Here is a 13,811-nt window from a genome sequence, read left to right on the forward strand (position 1 = left end):
TCACTCTTGAGGAAACTACGATGAACTTTATGAAGATGACGCAAGGCAACTTTGAGGAGATGAAGAAGAGTCAAGAGGCCGAGAGAAAGAACAACGAAGCCTCCAGAAGATGCTTGAAACTCAACTTGGACAATTAGCTAAGCAATTGGCTGAACAAAACAAAGGCGGATTCTCAGTAACACTAAAGAGAACCCTAAAAACGAGTCTTGTAATGCTATAGAATTGAAGAGCAAAAGGTTTTGCCACCTTTAGTTCCAAAAGCTCCAAAGAAAGTTGATGAAGTAGTAGTGGAGGTGGAAAAAGATGGCGAAGTTGAAAAAGAAATTGAAAATGGTGTAGTTGAAAAGGAGAATGATCAAGGAGTAGTTGAAAATGAAAAGAAGAAAAAAATAGAGGGAGATAAAAGTGAGAAATTGATAGATGAAGACTCAATCTTGAGGAAGTCAAAGAGTCAAATCTTGAAAGATGGAGACAAGCCACAAATTATTCCATCATATGTGAAGCTCCCCTATCCTCATCTAGAGAAGTTGAAAAAGAAGGAGGAAGGACAATTCAAGAAGTTCATGCAACTTATCTCACAACTTCAGTGAATATTCCTTTCAAAGTGAAGCTCTCGATCAAATGCCTTTGTATGCCAAGTTCATGAAAGATTTGCTAACGGGAAGAAGGAAGCCTAAAGATGATGAAAACATCTCTCTTCCGAGAATTGTAGCGCCATTCTCCAAAAGAAGCTACCACCTAAGCCGAAAGATCCCGGTGCGTTTACTATCCCTTGTTCTATTGGACCGGTGAACGTTGGAAGAGCTTTATGTGATTTAGGGGCAAGTATCAACTTGATGCCCCTTTCAATGATGAAGAAGCTTGGATGTAGGGAGCCAAAACCAACACGAATGACCATTACTTTAGCGGATCAGTCAATCTCTTATCCTTTTGGTGTGCTTCGAAGATGTGTTAGTGAAGGTGAATGATGTAATATCCTACCTCGTCGCATCGGTAAAATTACCGATTGATTGTGTCGAGAGGATTTAAAATCATGGAAAGTAAGTTAATGGAAATATTTTATGAGATGTCACTTATTACGGATAAAGTATCGTTGACGTATTAAATACGCCTAAGGCAAGGGCATTTCCGTAATTTCACGAAAAGGAATATTTATATGTTTTGTGTGGGAAAATATCTCATTTCCCTTATCCTTTTCTCTCTCTTGGTTGGGAAAATATTTTCTTCTCCTTCTCTCTTCTCTTCTCCCACGCCATCTTTCTTTTCTCTCTCAACCAAACTTTTCCAAATCTTCTTCCATCTTTGGCAAGCTTCTAAACTATGTATCCTCATGATTTTATGAACTAAGGGAAGCTTGTGTTGTGTTTGATTTCTCTACTTCTTTCCCTCAATAAGTGAATCAAGAATTTAGGGTTTGGTTATGTTGGAAGTGGGAGCTTGATCTAGTGCAAGATGTGGTTCCTCCATGAACATAGAAGATGAATAGAAGTTGGAATCAAGGGCTGGGTTTCAAGAAAGGAAAGAAGCAAGAGTTAGGGTTGTTGGTTAGTAAGTTCAAAGATGATTCAAGTATGGTTTCTTTATGATTAATCAAGGATTATGATGTCTTAGATTGCAAGAAAGACATCAAGATAAAGGATGGTTCGAGCCAAGGAAACAAGAGGGACAAAGCTAGGGTTTTGGCATGTTTGGGCTTGGCACATAGTGATGCTTCAAGAACATGTTTAGGTGAGTTCCATAGATAGTCTTTCCACCCTTTGGGATCATGTTTATGCCATGTTAGATTATTATGAAAGCTATGAAAATTCTAGAGTTTATGTATTATGTTAGTTGCCCCTTTTCTTGCCATGCTTGCTAAACATGTTAATACTTGCCATATGAGTGTTTTATAAGTATCCTATGATCAAATATGTACCAATATGCTTAGAGACACTTGGTTTGAGGTTTTTGGGTCAAAAATACCATTTTTAGGGGTTCCTGGATCGTCACAACTCGCCAAGGCTAGCTATTGATCGCCACAACAGCGTGCAAGCCAGAACACATGGTCTGCCCGCCTCCTACTCGCCATGGCGAGTAGGTACTCGCCTCCCCAAGAATGTTGCTCGCCATGGCGAGCAAGTGGTGCCTTCGGTGCCGCTTGCTCGTTCGGCGAGCATTCGGTGTTTTCTCGTTCCGGATCTTTTGTGCGCCTTTTTTATAGAAGTAAACCCCTCAAACCAAGGTCCTAAATGATGATCACTCGTAAGCAAGATTTCTATGATAAAGAAACAAGTATTAAGCATGTTAGTAAGGCATGGCATATGAGAGAACAAGTCATGAATCGGGTAGCAAGTTATCCATAAGCAAGGGAAAACTAGAGCCTCGACATAGTCGTCGAGAACTAGCTAGTTAGCAAGAATCCCTAGATGATAAGACGCGAAGCATGTTATCTTCGCACATGATTAAGTATAAGTTTGCAAGCATGAACAAGTACTAGTATGAACAAGTATAAGATTACCACTAATCGGATCGACTCAAGGGTCCGAGGTATTAAGCAAGCAAGTATGAATATGTTTATGTATACGTACGACAAGACTATGACTTAATAAGTAGGTGGCATGTCTCTTGCTATCCACATCGTGGGGATACAAGAGGTTCTCGATCTAAGGGGAACGATTCAAGCCGTAAGGGACCCGCATGTCACCGAAATTAACAAGACGTAGGTGCTCGTGTCTCTTGTTATCCACGCCGGGGGATACGGGAGGTTCTCGACCTAAGGGGAACGGTTTAAACCGCAAGGGACCCGCACGACACCGAGGGAGTCCGATGTACGTACATCGGTCATGTATGGGATTGATCTCGGGTTACTCCACCCGGGCTCTCCGTAAAATGAACCAAGATAACCGTTTGTTCAACGCTAACATAATGAATGAACTTAGATACGTTTATGTCCGATATGATTATGATTATGTTATGTTCATGATTATGCAAGAGTGAACCCATGCAAGTTTATGTTTTAGAATAAGAGCATTAGATGCTACATGATAAGTACAAGGCATGGACTAGAGCAAGTAAAGAACATGATACCGATGACGATCTTAGGTTTCCCTAATCGTCGGTTTAGAATCATGCCATGATTATGATATGTTTAGGCCTTGATACGTAGATCGTATTCTTGGCAATGCGGTTTTAGACTCCCTCGACCGCCATGACACGTATAGAAAGTGAAGCCTATAAAAAGTTAAGATAAAATTATGACGGCTCTAGTATGCACTACCGTCTAAGTATGCAAGTCCCCACACACGTATAATCAACCGTCAAAGTTGTAATATAGACACGTGGTGACCGTTGGTTTCCCCTTGAGGTTGCCTATAGCCTAGGATTTGGGGAACTCACCGAGACATTATGTCTCATCCCAATCCTTATTTGTTTCGGATAAGCAGGATGCTTATGCATGTTCGAGCCGGATGGATATTACTTCAAGGGTTCGTTCGTAAAGCCGCATGATGTTATGGACATCAAGGATATATTTTTATGTATGGATGAGTTGTATTGTATTATGATTTATACGAACGTGACTTGATGTAAATATTATTCATTCGCAGAAATTTTATGTTGTATATTTTAATGTATCCAAGACTTAATATTAACGCGCGTGCCGACTTTCTAGATACGTCTCGGTATGGGTGTTACATTTGGTATCGAGCAGCAGTCGATTCAGACCGTGCCTTGGGTCATTAATGTTACAACTAAGGTAGTGGGACCATTGGGTTCCAGGTAAATGTTCTAGTTGTTGTTGTTAGTTGAGCCCGATCAACTTAATTTAGCATTCAACGATTAGAATGGATGCCCGAGAGCCGAATAGGACCCAGGAGGAATGAAGTATGTGATGAAGAAGTTTGATCGTGCCAAAAGGTGGCCGGTGAACTACTTAAGTAGAAGTTTGAATCCTTCGGGAAGATAAGGTCATGTTAAGATGGAACGTTCCGACAATGTCGGTAAGGTGTTAGTGATACTTCATGTGCCCGTAAGTGAAGAAGTTGGATATATGTATCTAACCATGACCGAAAGTTTCGGTTAGAGTTGTTGTTGGAACGGGTTTATGATATTTTGGAATGTCGAACAAGGTTACAAGATAACAAGAAGTCGACATATGTTGACGGAGTCACAGGCTCTCGTGAATAGTATTATACATGAATGAAGTTAAGGACTTAAGAGAAAGTTCTATGTTATCGTGATTGAGCCAATGATTTCCGATGTGCCAAGAATTGTATCGAAAAAGGTTGAAGTTGCCATGCATACGTTATAGAATATTTTACGATGAAAGGAATGAATGATGTGCATTGTATACTTGAGAATAAGAATTTTATGCAATAAATGTTTTCTCGAAAATAGAGTTGGAGAAGCTCACCAATAGCAAGCCTGGGACGAAACTTTCCGTTTTTATGAAATCTTCCATTTCGTTCCTATGGTTTGCAATGACTATTGGGGAGATGTCTTCACCATAATATTTTATGTGACGAAAAATCTTTTATGACATCAAGTAACGAATGAATATCATATCCTAAGATTTTCAAGGGAAAAGGCATGGGCAACAATCAACGAAATCTATACGGTTTATGGTAACTTTGGAAGTTAAAGTGTCAAGAGTCAAGAATAAGCCAAGATCAAGAGTATAGAAGTTCCGGTGTTTAGAAGGAAAGTCACATGTGTTTATGCACGAGGTATGAAGTAAGAAGTTAAAGCGGTGCAAAGTTATGAGAAATCACAAGGTTCTCGAAATTATGACGTATCTCTTGAATCTATGTTTTGCTTAATAGACTTGATAAGGCTCGATATGATGTTGAATCATAAAGTTTAAATAATTTTAGAAAGATTAGTGCGTATGGGTGATTGAAGTTGACATTTTGAAAATTCATAGGAGATTTTTTTTTTAGAAACCGGGTTGCTACGACACTCGTAGAGCGGGCTAGACTCATTAGAGTCTAGGTTTGGTGACACGTATGTGTTATCAACTCGTTCTATGATTCCCGAAGCAATGGCCGGGGCCTAAACTCAATATATTTATAAAGTAGAAAATCATCAACGTCAATGACCCGTGCGCTAGTTTACGAAGTTTTCCTTAAAAGAAAAATCAACGAGCAAGCATTGGTATGATTAAGCAAAATATGGTATGCGAGAATGCGAAAGTACAAGGCTATATCTTCAAGAAAGATATGTTCAAATGCTAGATGAGTTTGTCAAAGGAGTTCGAGTTGCTTGGAAACAAGTTCAAGTATGATGTGAATGGTAAATGCAACCAAGAAAAAACGTAAGGTTTACCCCCAAGTCAAGTATTATGAACATAAGATAAGTTATCATGAGATTTGAAGTTACAAGACAAGTGTAAGGTTGTGACGTTGGTCGCAACATGGAAGATCTTAAGAAGTTAGTATTCAAGTGGTAAGCGAAATGTGAAGTCTCAATCGCTCTAACAGATTGGAGTAATGGTTTAAGCCAACCGAAGTGGGAATCGCAGTAGCGCTATGGAAGCTAATCGTTAATCATGAAACATGGAATTTTAGTATGAAAGAATTTTCGGTTGGTAATAGAAGTTTAACAAGAATGCATCATAAGACAAGCGAGGAGTTCTCGATGTGATAAGTAAGGATGGATGCATATTCAATTAGAGTTGGCTAAGATAAAAGTTTTAAGTATGTGTTTTTATCTAAGTAAGATGATAATGGGAAGTATGTAAGATTCAAACAGCTTACTCCCGTGACTCAAGTAGAGAATTAAAGCATCAAGAATGATGACTGGGTTTTGGAAAGGTATTAACGCTCAAGCGATAACCGAATAAGATGATGTGGATGATCAAGTTAATGTTAAGAGGTCCAAGGATTTCCTATGGATATGTAAGCGGTATGGCAAGTATGTATATCGGTTAAACAAGGGAAGAATTTATCTTCGAAGTTAAGCATGTTATCATGAGAAAGAAGCAACTTCGATTGATGTGTAAAGAAATTTATACTCATGTGTGCAATACTTGTTGAGTGAAGCCGATATCCTATAAGATACACGGAAATGTGTTAAGAATGTTTGATGTATGTGCAAGTAGTTTTGCTAGAGAGTTCCAAGAGCATGTGAACCATAATGTTGGTTATTAGATTGTCGATGAAGTGGCAAGTTGATTTCATTCTTTCATGTCAAGCTATGTGAGTTACTCATTAGTTCGGGTGCAATAAGATTGCAATGAGATAGGAAGATTTCCTAAGACTCGTAAAGAGATAAGTGATTCGTGGAATAGTCTATATGAGTAATGCAGTAAGAGACATGCGTCTCAAGGTACAAGTAAGATTATGTATTCAGATAAGATGTATGTATGAAAAATGTCTTAATGTTGCAAGTAAGCACCGCAGGTAAACTCGGTCTCCGTAGGATTCCGGTTAAAAGGCAAATCCCGAGTGTTCATGTTTATGATAAGATACCTTTGTGAGAGGTTTATGTTAAGCGGGTAAGATACGAGTCCGAGACAAAACGTCTAGGTGTAGCAAAGTAAGTTCCAAATCATGGTGTACTCGTATGACTTCAAAGTTTAAGTGATATTAAGATCAAGAAAGCTATGTGTTTATGTATGCGAATTAAGAAATAAGACGAAACACAAGCAACAATGAACTTTTAAGAGTCTATGTTTCAAATAAATGGCCCAGACCATGGATGGTGAATTTTTGTCATAATGATTGGTAGTCGACCACTAAATTTCGAGGACGAATTTTTTTTTTAAGGGGGTAGAATGTAATATCCCGCTCATTGCCGATCGGTAAAATTACCGATCGATTGTGTCGAGAGGATTTAAAATCATGGAAAGTAAGTTAATGGAAATATTTTATGAGATGTCACTTATTACGGATAAAGTATCGTTGTCGTATTAAATACGCCTAAGGCAAGGGCATTTCCGTAATTTCACGAAAAGGAATATTTATATGTTTTGTGTGGGAAAATATCTCATTTCCCTTATCCTTTTCTCTCTCTTGGTTGGGAAAATATTTTCTTCTCCTTCTCTCTTCTCTTCTCCCACGCCATCTTTCTTTTCTCTCTCAACCAAACTTTTCCAAATCTTCTCCCATCTTTGGCAAGCTTCTAAACTATGTATCCTCATGATCTTATGAACTAAGGGAAGCTTGTGTTGTGTTTGATTTCTCTACTTCTTTCCCTCAGTAAGTGAATCAAGAATTTAGGGTTTGGTTATGTTGGAAGTGGGAGCTTGATCTAGTGCAAGATGTGGTTCCTCCATGAACATAGAAGATGAATAGAAGTTGGAATCAAGGGTTGGGTTTCAAGAAAGGCAAGAAGCAAGAGTTAGGGTTGTTGGTTAGTAAGTTCAAAGATGATTCAAGTATGGTTTCTTTATGATTAATCAAGGATCATGATGTCTTATATTGCAAGAAAGACATCAAGATAGTGATGATTTGAGCCAAGGAAACAAGAGGGACAAAGCTAGGGTTTTGGCATGTTTGGGCTTGGCACATAGTGATGCTTCAAGAACATGTTTAGGTGAGTTCCATAGATAGTTTTCCCACCCTTTGGGATCATGTTTATGCCATGTTAGATTATTATGAAAGCTATGAAAATTCTAGAGTTTATGTATTATGTTAGTTGCCCCTTTTCTTGCCATGCTTGCTAAACATGTTAATACTTGCCATATGAGTGTTTTATAAGTATCCTATGATCAAATATGTACCAATATGCTTAGAGACACTTGGTTTGAGGTTTTTGGGTCAAAAATACCATTTTTAGGGGTTCTGATCGTCACAACTCGCCACGGCGAGCTATTGCTCGCCACAAGAAGCGTAAGCGAAGCAGAACACATGGTCCGCTCGCCTCCTACTCGCCATGGCGAGTAGGTACTCGCCTCCCCAGCAATGTTGCTCGCCATGGCGAGCAAGTGGTGCCTTCGGTGCTGCTAGCTCATTCGGCATATTCGGTGTTTTCCGTTTCGATCTTTTGTGCGGTCTTTTATAGAAGTAAACCCCTCAAACCAAGGTCCTAAATGATGATCACTATAAACAAGATTTCTATGATAAAGAAACAAGTATTAAGCATGTTAAAAGGCATGGCGTATGAGAGAACAAGTCATGAATCGGGTAGCAAGTTATCCATAAGCAAGGGAAAACTAGAGCCTCGACATAGTCTTCGAGAACTAGCTAGTTAGCAAGAATCCCTAGATGATAAGACGCGAAGCATGTTATCTTCGCACATGATTAAGTATAAGTTTGCAAGCATGAACAAGTACTAGTATGAACAAGTATAAGATTACCACTAATCGGATCGACTCAAGGGTCCGAGGTATTAAGCAAGCAAGTATGAATATGTTTATGTATACGTACGACAAGACTATGACTTAATATGTAGGTGGCATGTCTCTTTCTATCCACATCAGGGGGATACAAGAGGTTCTCTATCTAAGGGGAACGATTCAAGCCGTAAGGGACCCGCATGTCACCGAAATTAACAAGACGTAGGTGCTCGTGTCTCTTGTTATCCACGCCGGGGGATACGGGAGGTTCTCGACCTAAGGGGAACGGTTTAAGACGCAAGGGACCCGCACGCACCGAGGGAGTCCGATGTACGTACATCGGTCATGTATGGGATTGATCTCGGGATACTCCACCCGGGGCTCTCCGTAAAATGAACCAAGATAATCGTTTGTTCAACGCTAACATAATGAATGAACTTCGATACGTTTATGTATGATATGATTATGATTATGTTATGTTCATGATTATGCAAGAGTGAACCCATGCAAGTTTATGTTTAAGAATAAGAGCATTAGATGCTACATGATAAGTACAAAGCATGGACTAGAGCAAGTAAAGAACATGATACCGATGACGATCTTAGGTTTCCCCTAATCGTCCGGTTTAGAATCGTGCCATGATTATGATATGTTTAAGCCTTGATACGTAGATCGTATTCTTGGCAATGCGGTTTTAGACTCCCCATCGACCGCCATGACACGTATAGGAAGTGAAGCCTATAACAAGTTAAGATAAAATTATGACGGCTCTAGTATGCACTACCGTCTAAGTATGCAAGTCCCCACACACGTATAATCAACCGTCGTGTTGTAATGTAGACACGTGGTGACCGTAGGTTTCCCCTTGAGGTTGTTTATAGCCTAGGATTTGGGGAACTCACCGAGACATTATGTCTCATCTCAATCCTTATTTGTTTCGTATAAGCAGGATGCTTATGCATGTTCGGAGCCGGATGGATATTACTTCAAGGGTTTGTTCGTAAAGTCAGCAGACGTTATGGACATCAAGGATATATTTTTATGTATGGATGAGTTGTATTGTATTATGATTTATACGAACGTGACTTGATGTAAATATTATTCATTCGCAGAAATTTTATGTTGCATATTTTAATGTATCCAAGTACTAATATTAACGAACATGCCGTACTTTCTAGATACGTCCGGTATGGGTGTTACAAATGATCTTGTATTTCCAAAGGACTTTGTGATCTTAGACATGGCCGAAGATGAAGATATGCCACTAATTTTAGGAAGACCCTTCCTTGCAACGGTCGTGCCTTAATTGATGTTGAGATGGGAGAGCTAATGTTGAGATTCCATAACGAGCAAGTGGTATTCAATATTTTTGAAGCAATGAAACACCGAGAGGAAAACCCCAAGTGTTACCGAGTTGATGTTGTCGAAGAGATAGTAGAAGACAACTCTCGTGAACCTCAACTACCACAACCTCTTGAAAGAGCAATTGTAAATTCTATAGAGAGTTATGAGCCCGATGAAGATCTTGAGGTGAATGATTGTGTCAAGCCACTTGAAGCAAGTAAAGAACAGATGCAGCCGCAACCACCCGAAGACATCCCGGATGACAAGTATGGGGGATCGGGAACTTTGAATAAAAGAAAAGAAAAGTCTACTTCCAATGGTCCATGTGGTATATTTGCTTACGTAAAAATGCCCTTTGGAAAGCGTAATGGGCCTGCGACCTATCAATGGTGTATGCTTTCCATCTTCTCGGACACAATAGAGAGAGCTAGGAGGTACTATGACAAGAGGTTGGTAAGGAACACTTCTACTTATGAAGCAATGGAGCCGAGGAAGCTGGTGAACAAGAGAATTCTAAGAGTAACGCACGAAGGAGGAAACCATATCTTGAAGGTGAACTCCCGTAAAATGGAGAGGGAATGGTATTGAATGATCCTTAGGGGTCATCGAAGTCAAGCTAGTGACGGTAAAGAAGCGCTTGGTGGGAGGCAACCCACATTTAGATTTCAGGTAGTATTTCTTATTTCTTTTTTTATTGTTTTCAAATATTCAAAAATACAAAAAGATTTTAGTCAAACAGACGAGAGGAAGAAATTTTTTTTCATGACTAAGATCGTGCAAATCGTGACACGTTTTGGGCAAAACGTGACATGATTTGCCCGCCCTCCGAAGCTCTTCTAATTTTTCTAAGTTAAAATTGGGTGTCATTCGACATTGCTTAAAACGTGTCACGATACCGAAATCGTGACATGATTTTACCACCCAAAAATTTTTCTAAGTCTCAAAAGTGGTGCATTTCGACAATTGGAAATCGTGACACGTTGGCCAAAACGTGACACGATTTCTCGGGCAAGAAATTTTTCAAAATGAGCAATCGTGACACGTTTTGCCCAAACGTGACACGATTTTGGTGGTTTTCAAATTTTGACCGTTACAAAACCAAATCGTTGATAGAGCCAAACCGCAAGTGCACGGCCTATCGAAGTAATAGTAGTAAGTAGAGTATCGTTCCGCTAGGGAGTTGGTCAATTTAATTAACTTTTAATGAATGATTAGAGGAGAGAAAGTTGATTAGAAAGGGTTTGATTGCTGAAGGTAAAAACAATAATAATAAAGGGGCCTTAGGATCATTGGTTCATCTTAATAACTAATCCTTTACTAGACAAAACCTAAACATCTAATTTCATGATTTACACACTAATTTCTAAAGACCGGTTTCCTCTTAGCCCCTCACCTTTCCGATGAAAGTCCTAAGTGAGAGTTTACTTCTAGCAACCAAGCCTATTTCACCGACATGATTACTAGAAGATGCATAGAGGATTGAAACTATTTTTTGTCTCAATAATTGCAAAGACTATTTCATCGTTTTGCAATTATTGTCTAGATTCACTTGTTCCAACATCAAAGCTCCGCTCTCGCTTTATGAATTGATGTTTGGGATGATGGATTAACGATTATCAAACCCTCCGCTTTCGCTTCCACAGTTTGATAATTGTTAATCCACGTTAAGACGGTGAATCTAGATTAGAAATTAGGGTTACATAGAAATTAGGGTTTAGACATGTTTCATTTAGGATTGAGTCATTAGACTCCCCAATAATCCTAAGACTAAGAAGTCTACTCACTCATGTTCATCGTAGACATGGAGGAAGAAGAGAGAAATACGGTAAAATAAATTGCAAGGAAAGTAAAAGGGAAAATAAAGACTTTTATTAAAATAGCAATTGAAATAAACAAAGTAAAGCATGATTGTTCATGGTGGAGAGCTACTCTATTTATAGCTTTACAATCGACTTAGAAACTAAGCAACTAAAAGGGTAAAATAGTAAAGCCGCAACAGGTAACTTGGCCTTGAAGAAAAAGCAGCAAAAGTGGCTTCGGAGGTGGCACGGCCGTGCCACATGTTGGCACCGGCCGTGCCCAGCTTCGACTTGGTGGGAACATATTTTTGTCCCGTATCTTCGTATTCTTGCGCCGTATTTGCTCCAGTCCTCTTTCTTTTGCTCCAAGACACCTTCCACCATATATTTATTCCTAGAATAAAATAAAACATAATTTGAAGTAAAATATTCTAAACTAAAATAAAATGCAATAAAACTAAATCAAATCTAAAATAAAACTAAACTAAATAAGGCAATAATTAATACTATCTATGACTCATCAAACTCCCCCACACTTGAATCTTTGCTTGTCCTCAAGCAAAAGGCAGCAAACATAGTAGCAACAAAAGATTTGATTATGGCAATATTAAGAACAAATGTCTCTAGAGAAAGGCCTTGCCTCAAGTACACTAATTACAATTTCAAATACTTCTCATGAACCTATTCTACCCAACATCAAGTCTCAAGTGAGTGTGTGTGTGCAGTCCAACCCTTTTCTTGCTCCCGTATAAGACAGATATTATGAGGAATAGGTTCTATCCTTAGTGCTAAAGTAACCGAGAAAAGTCCTTTCTTCATTTCATATAAGAGTGATGGGAATTCGAGTTAAAAATTAAATTAGATATAACAATTAAGCACAAGGGGCTGCAGATGCTTAGGGGCTATCTATCCTCGTAGGGAGTCTTCTCGGATGTAATTGTCCTTTCCCCTAGATTCAAAATCACCCTAAGTAGTGCTGCAAATTTATTGTTTGTTTCATCTCCGTGTAGGAAGTCTTTTTGGATGTAATTGTCCTTTCCCCTAGCATTGATGAATTTGTTTCACTTTAGGTTCAAATTAGGGAGTCACCACCACAATTAGGAAGTTAGGGATTGTCCTTTCCCCACATGTTGGTGCCATTCTCCCGCCCCATTTAACATTAACAAATTAAAGAATATAACAATTAAGAACAATTTGATTAATTTTCCCACACAAACTTATACTACTTTTACTCTTAAGACTTTAAAGGGTCTAAGTTAACACTAAAGATAGAACGTGTTCCTTAAAATACCTATACATTTACTCAAGGATTGCAACCGGGTGCTTTTCTCATTGGAGAATTTCACAATAAAACATGATATGGGTATAGCAAGAACATAAGAAACACAAGAAACTATTTTCGTGTACAAGAGGCGACCTAAAGAAGAGACAAAACAAAAAATTTTCATGCCATATTTACATTAAAAACAAGCTACTAGTCATGCCTCTTGCTATAAAAACAAAACAAAAGAATAAAGTTCAAGGGAGTTTGGGAACACTACGAATCTAGACACTTTATTAGGCCCCCCCCCACACACTTAGGGGAAGCATTGTCCTCAATGATTCAAAAGAAAAAGAAATTAAAAGAAGAAGAAGAAGTAGAAGAAGAAAGAAGGAAGGGGAGAAAGAGTGAGGAGAAAGGAAGAGAGGGAAGAGGAAAGCTCACATTTTTTTATTGAGGTCCGTAAGGAGGACCTTGAAGTTGGAGGTGTTGCATCATCCGACGGAGCATCTCATTATTTTCATCATTGACACGGTTGCCCCTTTGAACTTCATTGCGAATACCGGAGATCTCAACACCTTGCCTTTGTTGCTCGGTGCTCATCCTCTCGATTTCATTGTGAATCCATGTCCATCTTTGATTCTCATTAAGCTCACCGGTTTCCATGGCCATGGTGCCCCTCTTGGTGCAAGTTAGCACCTTCTCCTTCATCATGGTGCAAGTTAGCACCTTCTCCTTCTTCATCATCTTGCTCACCAAGAACCCGCACATCATCAACATACAACCAATTTTCTTCCACCTCGGTGGTAGTCCGAGATGGGTTAGGCAATAAAAACACGATTGGCACATTTAGCTTAAGTTGGTAATGGAGTGGTGGACGATGTTTAATGAAATTCATAGCAATGAGGGTTTCCTGGTTAAGCTTATTGCTTCCCTCAATTGGTTTGATCCCCTCATCCTCACTCACACCAAAACACTTAGCTATGTATGTAATGATGCCACCCACCACTATGTCTCCCCTACCGGCTGGTCTAGTAGCTACAAAGTCTAGGTAATCAATCAAATAAAAGCCAAGTGTTGACGGGGTGGTTGTAGAGCATTGCCCATAACATGAACAACTCATCGGTTCTAGTGTTTCCTAGCTCGTTCTACC

The sequence above is a fragment of the Medicago sativa genome, chromosome 5 (genome assembly GCF_051527215.1).
Source record: "Medicago sativa cultivar Bolivia chromosome 5, Bolivia_mono, whole genome shotgun sequence".
Lineage (NCBI taxonomy): Eukaryota > Viridiplantae > Streptophyta > Magnoliopsida > Fabales > Fabaceae > Medicago > Medicago sativa.